The 13,813-nt window shown below is 33.7% G+C and overlaps 1 long non-coding RNA gene across 3 annotated transcripts in view; it reads right to left on the bottom strand.

Moving 5' to 3' along the window:
- Window positions 1–1,165: 1,165 nt before the first annotated feature.
- Window positions 1,166–13,813, bottom strand: part of LOC149079417 (uncharacterized) — a 70,097-nt gene continuing 57,449 nt past the window's right edge. For all 3 annotated transcript variants that reach the window (XR_016193670.1, XR_016193669.1, XR_016193668.1), the window contains 2 exons: window positions 7,246–7,337; window positions 1,166–1,324 (listed from right to left, as the gene is read on the bottom strand). This is a non-coding gene — a long non-coding RNA (uncharacterized LOC149079417). The remainder of the gene's footprint in view (window positions 1,325–7,245; window positions 7,338–13,813) is intronic.

A 13,813-nucleotide genomic window follows, 5' to 3' on the forward strand; every position in this document is an offset into this window, starting at 1 on the left:
AGATGAGAATGAAAAAGGGAATAATAATATGACAGCAAAAAATGAGTATTTAGATAATAGAATTTATAAACTACTAGCTTACCGTCGCACATTGCTGCGATCTCAAAAGAAAGGAAATTGAAGGAGGGGGGGGGAACAATTTAGCAAGCAATATACTGTGATTGATGCTGTCAAAACATTTTCGTATATCAAGAAAAATTGCTATTGTTTGTATTGAGTTATCTAAGCTATCAACTACAAATTTACTAAATTCAATTAGTGCAGTTTCAGTGCTTTTGTTTGGCAGGAAACCATGTTGATTTTCTGAGAAAAAATTATTAGCATTTAAAAACGAGTATAATTTACATTTTATGATAGATTCCAATATTTTGGATGCCGTACTGAGAAAATGAATATTTCTAACTTTATACAATAAAAAATTTTTTTTGTGATATGGACCACTTTTTCAAATGATGCAAATTGGTTAAGCAAAGGCAAGTAAAAATACCTCAAAACTGCTCGTCATTGGACAGGTTTAACAAGCAATTTCTGAACTGTAGATGCCATATAGTTCCCACCGAATTCAGAAGCTGATGAAATAAAAAGGTTTTTAGAAGACTGGCCTGGAGTGAGCTCTATCCAGTCGTTTTTTTTTTTAGTTGTTTAGTTTTGGAAAACAGTCTTTTGCAGGGACATTTCTGGGGTTCTGCGGCCGACGAGTAATAGAGAGGGCTTATGTGTGTGTTCAGAGTACAACAATTTTGGTCCCCCGCCCCATTATATTCTTTAGGAAAAGAGTTGACACAACTCCATAAGAAATGGTTGTTGGTTGTTTTTTGTTGGAGTGGTAACCAGACTCCATAAGAAAAATGCAGTTGCAACAGGCTGAATGTTCCTTCCATAACTCATCACATTTTTTTTTTTCCAAAACATGGAAAATGGTCATCGAAAACCACTAATGATAAAAGTTACATAATACAGCCAATTCCTGTTTTAATGAATGTCATTATAATGGAAATCTCATTTTAACAAAAAATTTTGTAATCCCCACCCAGATAAGTTTACATAACAATGTAAAAATGTGGAATTCCTTTATGACAAACTTTGTTATTACGAAGTGATTTCTCAGATCTCTTACAGTTCATTATAACAGGATTCAACTGTACAAAACAAACTTGTTACATCGTTCAAATAATAAAGAAAATGAAAATTTATTTATATACATTCTGTGATATTGCTAAGTCAGTGAGACGTGATTTGCACAGTTCCAACACCCATCTTTGTTTGCCCTTTTGTGCAGCTTCTAATTGTCTCGTTCATACAACAGGAAGTAAGCCGCATCAGACTGCAAAAAAAAAAAAAAAAAAAAAAATAATAATAATAATAGTAATAATGAAATAGTTGGTAATTTCAATAATCATCACTGTTAAGCAACACCATATGAGCCATTGACCTCAAGCCAGGGTTTAAGCTACGGTTGCATTTTTTGCAAAATGCGGAAGAGAATTTTAGAATGCGAAAGAAGTAGTAGCCACTTTCACAAAAATGCGTACAGGAGGTATGAAGCAAGAAGACATCCAATGATAAATCATTAGCATTGTAGCATTTTGCTAAAGCTTTTCCCCCTATTTTTGCTTTTTTGCTAAAGGAATTTTTTTTATTTAGCTTAAACAATGCCTCAAGCCAAGATTATAGTGCTATTTGACAAAAAAAAATGTAACCCCCAAGAAGAAAAAAAATTGAAACCCCTACTTGAGAAAATTCTGCGTACGCCTATGTGACTAAGTCTCAAAAAGTTTTATATGAGGCTTAAGCTGAATCTCACATACTGCAGCAGAGTCGCTCTCTAGAATAGTGTACAGAGAAGCAAAAAAGAAAGAGATAAGAGTCATCCCAGGCTCTTGTTTAGAGCCCTTCCAGCCCAACACTTGTAAGCGCTAAGATTTTTCTCTCAGGAACCTAAAATTCAACCGAGAAATTTCCCATGAATCTGAACAAATTTCCTGAGATCCCTGAAGAAGAATAAGGTAGAACCCCAGATCATATTTCTGTACTGAAATACACATGCCTAAGAAATTTTCATCACTAGAAGCTGCAATAAATAAGCTTTTGATAAAATTAATCAAAAGTTAAATAGATAAATAAAAAAAATTTAACCAATTACACCTGTATATTCAACCTTTTAGGCAGCATCTCATCAATCTCTTGCCTCTTATTTTTAGCATTGACAAGCTCAGAAATTTGTTAATGTTGAAAAAATTTCCAGTGAAGCCTTTTGCAACGAGATATCTTTGTTTCAAAGCTAATTCACAATGAAATATTGTTTTTTTTTAAATAAAGAGTAGCTAATTGTTTGATAGAATGCTCTTCAAATACTGAAATTACTCTGAAAGGGAGAACTAGATTTTTCTGTAGTTTTAGTAAATTTTTGTGAAGAAATTTTAATCAAATTTCATTCCCAACCACATTGTAGAATAGTTTATGCCGCAATAATTATTCTAATTAATGAGAATATAATGGTGTAATAGTCCAAACATGATAATTTATCAACCGCACCAATTGCTAAATAGTATTTTAGGCTTAAAACATTATTGTTAATCCGCAAGATACATCCAACCTACTCCCAAACACAGACTTGTTTTTAAGTTGAATCTTCAGTGAGAAGAGAAAAAAAAAATATTTCTATAGATCAATTTCATTATTCAATGTTATTCACTAACAAAAGCTAATTAAACACAATTATTAATTTCATTAGTTAATAAAATTTAAATATTAGTAATTTTTTAATATTAACACTATCTAACTAAATACATCTAAATATACTTGAATTTTTCATATATTTACAATAACCAAATTCCAAAAAATTCCCAGGATTGAGCACTCCAATTCCGGCTTTCCAGAGATAGAGGAAAACCCTAGAAATGTTAATTCCTAGTAGGTACCGCATACCCTACCCCCATAGGTGAAACACTTTCGGGTAAAAAAAAAACACGACACAGAATTAAACATAACACAGAGTAAACATAAAATGAAAAATCGATTTCAAACATAATATCGTGAAAAGTATACTGAGTATCTTGCAGCATTTTCTTCACAATGAAACTTTTTACATACTAACATTTTTTTTCCGTATTCTAAAATAGTAATTGATAAAAAATGCATGTGAATTTTTCATTTCATTAAATAACAGTTACATTCTCAAAAAATTACACTACCCAAAAGGCAAATGGCTGCCAATACTGGGGTTACAATCATGAAGAAAAATCAAAAACTGATATAAACTTTTCATGGGAGAAAAAAAAACATATACAGTCGAACCTCGTTAGTGCGTCACCCGGTTAACACTTCGCACACAATGATAAATACAAAAACAAGTTAATTTGTACAAGTATCCAGAAATTAAATAGTAAATCATTACGTTGAAGTACAAAAAGGGGGAAGAAATATATATATACATGTATATATTGTGGCTGGCTTTTGGAGTGCTATTTCCACAATTAGACATTAAAAGTTAGATCAATAAAAGTTTTGCAGTTACTGAACTATGTGAAAATAAATTTCAATATCATTTATTGAGTGAAGATATTCTTTAAGCTTTCTTTTGAAATGAGGCAGATTAGTAATTGTTTGCATTTCATATGCAGACGTGCCAACTTTTGGAATTCAGAAATCCGGAGATTCTTCCCGAAGGGGGGTACCCCCCGGCACTCATAGATTTGTTCAAAAAAAAAATCTCAAATTTTTTTTTTTGAAAACATTTTTTTTAAATAAATTATGAAAAAGTTCCATTCTCTCCCCCCCCCCCCCCCCCCCCAGCAGAATATAATTCCATGTCAGTCTTTCCATGCAGAATAGAGAAATCACATTTAGGTATCCTGTTCATAAAACTTAAGTTTCTTTTCGTGGATGCTATCAGTGATTGATAATCTTGAGTATATGAACTCTCAAAAGCTTTATATTTAGCTGTATATAGCTTAAAGTTTTATATTTTCTTTCTGAAGACATATTTAATCGGAGGAAACAATTAAAAAACTTCAAAATACAAAGCTGCTGACGAAAAAACTTGTGTTTACCGCATGGCTGTTAATGGAATACAATAACGATTATACAGGAATTTCGGCAACCAAGGTCATGCCCCTGATAAACGCTACTTAAAGTCTTTGCCAGTTGCTTAAATGCGGTCACCAAGACTTTTTTATATGGCTACTCGATGGAAATGACCACGGCTGTCCTCTATGTGTGTTTTCCCTAATGACGACAACTTTCATTGACGTCACGACAACGTGAAAGCTCGCAAAAATCTAATTTTCTGTGAAAATCTGGAGAAATTTTTAAAAATCCGGAGAGCGGGAGGAAGGATGAAAAATCCGGAGTCTCCCGCCTAAATCCGGAGAGTTGGCAGGTCTGCATATGGTATTGAATTGAAAAACCTTGGCACTATGAAAATGAAGTGTTTTTGCAAAACATTTTTGTGTGCATGTGGTACAGAAAAAATACAATTTGGTCAACATGGATTTACCGTAGTGTGCATGGGCAAATGGTATTGTTTTTTGTTCAGAGTAATTTCAACTTTAAGCAAGTATAGTTGGCGAACAGTTAAAACGTTAGCATTACGAAAAAGAATATCAGACTGGGTGTTATATATACTCATTATATATTAGTCAAATTACTTTTTTGTAGATTAATTATAGGACGAATATTACTATTGTAATCTCCACCATATATACAAAGACCGCAATATATTGTGTGACTGAAACCATGAAAAATACAAATTTCTGATGAACACTTTGTTAACATGATTTTTAAGATGAGGAAACTTGAAAATCATATACCTCAATTTATTATGCAGAAAGTTTACATGTGATTTCCATTTTAAATTATCAAAATAAAGAGAGATATTTAATACTTTTGACAGCTTCAAGACAGTTACATGAACATGAAGTGAGATTACATTGGTTAGTATGGTATATCAATTGAATAGGGTCAGGAGGATTATCTCTTAGGGAAAAAAAATTTCATGTATTTGCTCTTTTCAATATTAATTTCCAGATAATTAATAAGAAACCAATTCCAAAATTTTAAAATATTGTCATTTATTTTTCGTTTCAATACCTCTAGTAGATCATTATTTGCATACATGACCACCGTATCATCAGCGAAGCAGATAATTTTACTAAAAATATCAATGTCACAAAAGTCATTTATGAATATTTGAAACAATAAGGGACCTAAAACCGAGTCCTGAGGGACTCCCCTTTTAATTGGTAAAAGAGAACTATAGAAACTTGAACATTTGACTCTTTGAATTCTATTTTTCAAGTATGATTTCATCAAATCTTGAGTGTCACCCCTGATGCCTATTGAGTACATTTTCGAAAGTAGAATATCGTGATTTATTGAATCAAAAGCTTTTCTTATATCCAAGAATATTGCTATTACTTTGCAGGATTTATCAACGTATAAAAACGTATAAAAAGACAAATTGACTAAAAGTTAATAATGCTGTTTCAGTATTTTTTTAGGTAGAACCCCATGCTGATTATCAGAAAAGAATTTTGTTTTGTTGAGGAAGTCAAACACTCGGTTTTTTATGATGATCTCAAACACTTTCGAAAATATTGGAAGAACAGATATTGCTCTATAATTGTTAAAAACATTCACATCTCCTGATTTGTAAGCTGGAGTAGCATTTATAATTTTTAAAAATCTGGAAAAATAGAGTATCTAATGCAATCATTAAAAAGTTGAGTCATAAGAAACCACATTATTTGGAAGCACTCTTAGTATCTTTGAATTAATGATGTTAAAACAATTTTTACCTCGAGATATATCAAATATAATATTCGAGACTTCAATATAACTTATTTCAGAAAAAATCATAGATTGAGGGTTATTGTTAATTGAATAGGTAGGAACATAATTTTGATATGAAGAGTTATTTCCATTTGACATTAAATAATATTAGTACCCATTTCATTACAAAGTTAAAATTGGATCCCTTCCCATAGGTAATGATTATTTTGACCCATTGGTACCTAATATTTTATTTACAAATTTCCATTGTTGTTGTGATGTATGGCATTTATTAAATTCATGTAGAAAAAATTTATTTTTTGCTTCAGTAACTTTCATTTTAAGACGAGAAGTAACCGATTTATAGGCAATGTTCACCAAGACATCAAATGGAAATTTTTTACATTTCAAATAGAGACTTTGTTTTAGTTTTACAAGATCCAAAACCTCTTTTGTAACCCAACTATTTTTCTTCTGTTTTCCGGTTTATCAAAGCACTTAGTATGATTCATAATGATAATTTCAAGAGTTTTTAGGAAAGAGTCAAATGACATTAGGATCACTTTCTATATATGCAAATTCATAATTCCTTTAATAAACAGAGATAAATTTCTTTCTCAATTTGTTGGAATTGTAAGTATTGTTAATAAAACTTAATTTACAACCAATTGCGTAATGATCAGTTAAACTAGATTGGAAGATAAATGAATTAACACATTCCATGTTTCTGCTCATTCTGATGAAAACGTGGTCAATACATGATCCACTGCCATTAGAATATGATCTGGTTATGTTATTGATGAAACATTGGAAACCAATACCATAGAGAAAATCAAGATATTCAATGACAACGTTATCATTCAATAAATCTATATTCAAATCACCAATCAGGACAACATTCCAATATTTAAGTGTTAGTGAAATCGGACTATTGTCAGATATAAAACAGTCAGAAGAGAATGCATGAGTTCTATATGTGCAACAAAAACCAACAATTTAAAGAGATCACTATAAATTACAACATATTTCAGCAGTTTGCATTGTTACAAGTGTTATTTGATTGAAATTGAGTGATTTTTTTTGCAAAAACAATAACCCCTCCAGATCTATTTTCATTATGACACTGGAAAAATTTTGAAAAATCGGGGATATTGTACAATGCAATTTCATTTTCATAAACCAACATTTCACTTAAAACCAAGACATCTATATATTTCAACAAAGGTGTTAAAGTAATAATTAATTCGTCAAAATTTGTTCGTAGGCTAAGTATATTGTAATGGAGTATGTTAAATTGTAGTTTTGGGCAAGATAAATCACATTTCGGGTATAAAAAAATTTCGCAGATTATCCAGAATGTATAGTACATGACAATCTATTTCTCTAAGAATATCTCAGAACATTTTTGAAAAATACATATTCAATGTTATTATGATCCTTTTTACTCAATTTCAATACATAAAATTTACATACCACCACTTTTCCTTCTGGAATCAGAGTAACGCTAGGATCATCAGCACAGTACCAATATGCGCTATCTCTTGGATCTTTTATAAAAGCAGATACTGCAATAAGTTGATAAGAAACCACATCACAATCAAACTTTGCATTAAAGTAAAATATTTTCTCACAAGAGATAACTGTGTCAAGAAAACTTTTCAAATATCAATTATATTTCATACTACTTCAGAAATTTTACTTTACACATGAAACAATGACAATGAAATAATGTAGATTACAATTTTTATGGCTTATTTGAAACTCAAAACCAATGAAAATAAATACAAATAAGAAATAATCTAATACTGATAAATTCTTAACCTATTTTTCTGTTTGCACAACACTTATTTACGCTACATTTTCAAGTATTTTTTTCTTCTATATTCAGGGCTCCCACTCAAAAAATGAGAAAAAGTAGGAAAGCGCAGGATTAAAAAGTAGGATGGGGAAGGGTAACCCCCTTAGACAACATAATCATAGCACAATGAGAAAAAATCCCCAAAAATTTTTCTTTAAATTTTGAATTAACTCTTTTTCATAGCACTATTTCAGTTTCCTATAAGATTTACTCAAGCCAAAGCAAAATGACAAATGACTTGGTTACAAAACAAATTTTTGACCAAAACAGTGCACTAGCAACCACAGATAATTCTTTGCTGTCTCTCCTCATATATATTACATTCTTTTTGGAGTCTTCCAAAAAGCAGAGCTTGTCAACTCTCTTTGACAATGCACAGCAAATTTTGAAGACGTACGTTTTTTAAGAATGACATTGATTTTTTAATAAAATTCCTTAGAGACCACTTTCAAAAGCACAGTGCAAAATGTGTAGATTACAAGATCTGATGTAAATAAGGCAAGGTGAACCAGATAGTTTTACTGCGTTGTCCATTTTTTGAAGGGATTTGTTCATATTTTACTCTTCAATGCCAGTGTAATCATTTTTGACAAATGAAGCACTTCCATTTCTAACTCTTTGCTGAGCATTGTAAAAACTGTTTATGCCACTTCAAGCCTTAAAAATACAAAAGTCAACTGAATGCTATTGGGTAGCATCAGAATCACCAAACCTAGAATAGGCCTATGTATCCAACTGCTTTGAAATGAAAACTGTTGTTTCACCTATTTGCACCATCATTTTAAATGATGACTGTTAGTTACTGTCCAAGACCACGAAGTAATAAATACAAAATTATTTTTCCATCCAGGCAGAAGTTTTTAATGACTACTATACTTGAACCCTCAAACTAAGCAAATGAAAAATTAATCAACCAAATGGTCTACATACACTCCCCTCAAATAACCTTAAAAATGATACAATTTCTGCTTTGGCAGAATCATTAATTGCATTCTCCAACATTTGTAATATTTGGCAATATATCAATGATTTCCTGCTCAATTAAAATTAATTACACAAATTTTGTCGATAGGATTTGATAAAAAGTAGGACAAAACTGAGAAAGTAGGACATTTTACCAAAAAGTAGGAAAAGTAGGACTAGTGGGAGCCCTGTATATTATTATATGTTTTGGAATTAAAAGAGAACTGTCTTGTGAGTACCACAGTATTTTTTTAAATTCATCTTATTAAATTCATTTTTTATGGTTTTTCAAAAAAATGTGTCCCGATTCTCGAGTAAAACTAGGAAAGGCATAGGAAGCAATTGCTCCAAGCGGCAATTTTGGGGGGGGGGAGAGAGAGGGCAGAACTATTGACTTTAAGAGTGAGCGGAGGGGGGGAGGTGACAAAATCAAGTTTGTCCCTCCTGACGAAAGTCTTAATTTATAGCCTTGGGTTCAGGGATATCTGATTCCTTGACTTACAGACTGCAATGTGGGAACAAGAACATTTGTCAAACTGCTCAACTTTTGTTCTGAAAGATTTTTCAGTGATAATAGGGTGATTTTGTGGCGCTGATTCTGAATCAGGCATGGGTTTTCCCAGATTGGCTCTAGTTTCTGAGATGAAGAGAAAATTAAATTTCAATAGCAATACACAAAAGCAGCATATAAATCACACATTCGAAGTGTAATAATAAACTTAATACCAATGAAGACTACTGATGTCTGATCATGATATAAATTATAAATTTAATAATTATATTGAATAAAATAGGACAAGGAACAAAAAATTCGAAGTGAAAATTTGATGGAAAAATGAGTGGCTGAAGACTATTGAAATGTTGGGAGTATACATTATCTCAAAAAACTAGAGCCAATTCAGCAAAACCAACACCAGTTTCAAAATCAGCAGCCCCAATATGTCCTAAAACCATTCAAATTTCCTCAGGAACATGTTTTTTTTAACAATGCAATAATTAAATACAGGTCCATTGAATAAAACAAATATGGTAAAAGTCCATTATAATGACTGCTCACAATCACGGGAAAATTGTCATTATAAAGACATCTCGTTATGAGCAGATGTTTTTGTAACATTAGCTCTTTGACAATCACCTGCAAATCACTTGTTATATCAAGATTGTTGTTATAAGCCATACTTGTTATAACAGACTTTTACTATACTACAACCAGGGCCAGATTTAGGTTTGAAGTTAACGGGACATGTTTTAATACAAATACAAATACAAATACAACACCACAACAGGCAAAATGCCCAACGAGGTGGCTGATAAAAAGATGCCCATAAAAATATGGTTGTCATATGTTTAAAAAATACAGCAACCCAATTAAAAATGCAATTAACACAAATTACAAACAATATATACACATGATAAAATATTATACAATGCCCATAAAGAATACTTATGGTTGTCTTATTCTAAGAATGGATAGCTTCTCGATTTACCCCAACATGTTTATCGTATTTCTTTTTAAACGTGTCAATTGTGTTACAATTTACTACCTCCGGGGGTAAGCTATTCCATTTATTAACAACCCTATTGGAGAAAAATTCCCTACGACACCATAACCTTGCATTGTCCCTCACCAATCGATACTGGTGTCCCCTTGTAAAAGCAGTCGATTGGCGGTGTACTAAAAGTTCATGGTCCATCCTATCCATCCCATTGAAAATTTTGAACACTTCGATCATATCTCCTCGACACCTGCGTTCATCCAATGTAAACATATTCAAAAAATGAAGTCTTTCTTCATAACTCAAGCCCTGTGTGCCAATAAGGACACGCGTAGCTCTTCTCTGCACCCCTTCAACCAAGTCTATGTCCCTCTGTAGGTATGGTCTCCAAAACCTTACAGCATACTCCAGTCCAGGACGAACTAAGCCTCGAAAAAGCGGAAGAATGACTTTAGGAGAACGCAAAGAGACCTTTTTGAAAATGAGACCAAGCATTCTATTCGATTTTTTGACAACCGCTGAACAATGTTCAGAAAACTTAAGTCGCTTGTCAATGAGAATTCCCAAATCGGTGACTCTAGTTGCATCCGGGATAGTGACACCATTCAACTCGTAAGAGAACCGTGGGTTGTTCGAACCAAAATGAGCGACCATGCACTTATCTACACTAAACGTCATGCTCCATTCATTTGCCCATGCTGCAATCTTGTTTAAGTTCGTCTGGAGCAACTCCCTATCGCTTTCATTCCCGATTACCCCCATTAGCTTCACATCATCTGCGAATTTGCTAGTAATTCCATCGATACCCTGATCGAGTTTATCGATAAAAAGTGAAAAAAGTATGGGGCCAAGGACACTTCCCTGAGGAACTCCACTTGTGACGTCTGTCCAACCAGAGAATTCCCCGTTCACCATAACTCGTTGCGACCTATCTCTTAACCACGATTCTATCCAATTCAGCAAGTTGCCCCCTATTCCAATCTCGTGTAAACGCTTCAAGAGTTTGCCATGTTGGACCCGATCGAATGCCTTCTGGAAATCAAGGTAAACCACGTCGACATTTTTGCTCTTACCCAAAGCCTTAGTCACGTAATCATAGAAGCAAAGGAGGTTAGTTACACATGACTTCCCCTTCCTGAACCCATGCTGATTATCCGACAATACACTATTCTCGTCTATCCACTTCACAAACTGCCTTTTGATGATAATTTCCAAAATTTTCGAGAGGGAGCTCGTCAAACTCACTGGACGATAATTAGACACCACTTCTCTACTACCCTTCTTAAATATCGGAACAACGTTAGCCAGTTTCCAATCTCTCGGGACGATACCCTCAGCAACACTACTCCTGTATATCTGTGCGACTGGCCCCAACAATTCATTAGCACCTTCCCTGAGAACCCTGGGATAGATATCATCTGGTCCTGGTGCTTTGCTTGCACATACATTTCTTAGAAGATTTAGGACCTCCACGTCTTCCACTTGAATATCGTTGAGCGTTTTATTACCCCATGCAACACCCGTATATCGAATATCATTATCTCCATTAAAAACCGACGCGAAAAAGTCATTGAAAGCACTACACATGCCTACATTGCTCTCTACTTTTGAGCCTCCTATCGAGAGGGGGCCAACTGTCCCCTTACATCCATTATTGACGTATCGAAAAAATGATTTTGGGTCAGAGCCAATGTTATCTGCCAACCTAGATTCAACTTGCTTTTTACTATCCCTTATCGCTTTCTTCAACAGTCTTCTTTTATCAGTAAACAATGATAGGTCACCTCGTCCACTTTTATACTCTCTGAATGCTCTTTTCTTTTCAAGATAAAGGTTCCGCACGCTATCCGTGAACCATAGAGGGTGTGATGTACAAACACGCTTTTTTCGAACAAAGGGTATGACGTCGTGCAAAACAGAGGACAGCTTCGTACTAAATTCTTCCCATTGACTTACCACCCCTACTGATTCTAACCGGTCTTTGAAAACTTCCGCTAACCTTCTTCGCAAAACATCAAAGTTAGTTCTCCGAAAACAAGGAACCAGTCTTTTGTTATCAACCTTACCCGAGGAAAAGTTACAGAGAAATCTGACGACACGATGATCACTGGAAGAAAACTCTTCCCCCACCGAAACATGTTCAACTAGATCCTCAGAACTAGTAAGAACTAAATCCAAAATAGCAGTACCCCTAGTGGCTTCTGATACATGCTGATACAAAAAATTTTCGAGCACCAACTTAAGAAAGTCTCTTTCATACTGATTTCCAGATGAAAGGTTCTCCCAATCAATACCCGGGTAATTGAAATCCCCTAGTATGAGAACCCTCTTTCGCTTACACATGTAGGAAATTTCATCATGCATTTTGGCGATATAATTTTGATCCCTATTCGGTGGATTGTAACAAACCCCAACAATAAGCTTATGACGTCTTTTGTTCTCAAGTTCAACCCATATGGTTTCAATATCACTTCTCTGCACGTTACACTCTCTAGCCTTCAAACATGATTTCACGTATATCAACACTCCACCCCCTTTCCTATCAGATCTATTTCTCAAAAAAGTATCGTATCCGGAGATGTGTAAGAAAGATTCATCCCCATCGTTTGCCCAAGATTCTGTAATGGCTATAAGATCCAAGTCCTCCACAACTATCATAGTTTCTAAAAAATCTTTCTTGTTACCCAAGCTCCTGGCATTTATTAACACACATTTTAATTTGCCCGGTGGTTTGTTGTCAATCGAGAAGCCATCCAAGTCAGAGGTGGGTAATTCCCCGTCAGTACTGTTGTGATTATCATTAACTAACCCGCATTCCCGACTACGTGGTCTGGGAGTAAAAAACCTGACCTAAGACTATCGTAAACCTCCCAGACCCCTCTCTTATTTAGATGGATCCCATCCGAACGAAGCCACCTATCGGTAAATGCGGGAAGCTCCAAGAACGTGACCCCAAGTGAGGAGCAAATGTCCTTCAGGCCTATATGCATTGTAATTTTATGTCCATCTCTTGGTGTCGTCTTGTCCACAACTAATTTTCTGTGTTGAATATGATATAACGTTTGCAATGAGAAGTAACAAAATTATAAACTTCCTACTCTAATGTGTTAAATTTGATCTTTGAGCAATTTCTACAAAAAATAACAGATTTTTGAAGGCTCCAAAATCCGAATCATATTTGTTAGCTGAATTATGATTTCCTTTAGGTTTCTGTTCATTCATTAGCTGAGTTATTCATTAAACAAACTAACATTTGCATTCCTGAAATTGCAAAAAAAAAAAAAAAATCCTGCATCAAAAATACAAACAAGATACTCTTAAAAGTGTTTATTTAAACATTTATATGAGTGATATTAATTTACTATCAGATTTCCAGCTTAAAACTATCAATTTCGTGAAACAATTAACTTAGAAAAAAAATCAAATGACACATTTTTGAAACATTTTTGATTTAGTTAGTTTTATTTTCTGCTAGTATTTTTTTTAATATGTTAGTATCATGAAAAAAAAAAATCCAAAGGTTTCCACATAACATTTTGAAACTTGGAGGTTTTAGACAGTTTATCCCGCTTGCCCTGTTTAAAACCCTAACCCTGTGAAAAACATTGTATTTTTTTTGCATTGTAATTGATACACTAGACCAGTGATTCCCAACGTGGGTGTTAACGCCCCCTGGGGGGCGGTAGAAGTTACAGATATAACATAGGATCCTATGGGTCAGATT

The sequence above is a fragment of the Pholcus phalangioides genome, unplaced genomic scaffold (genome assembly GCF_987345545.1).
Source record: "Pholcus phalangioides strain wild (caught in Gottingen) unplaced genomic scaffold, Ppha-v1.0 ptg000012l_1, whole genome shotgun sequence".
Taxonomy (NCBI): domain Eukaryota; kingdom Metazoa; phylum Arthropoda; class Arachnida; order Araneae; family Pholcidae; genus Pholcus; species Pholcus phalangioides.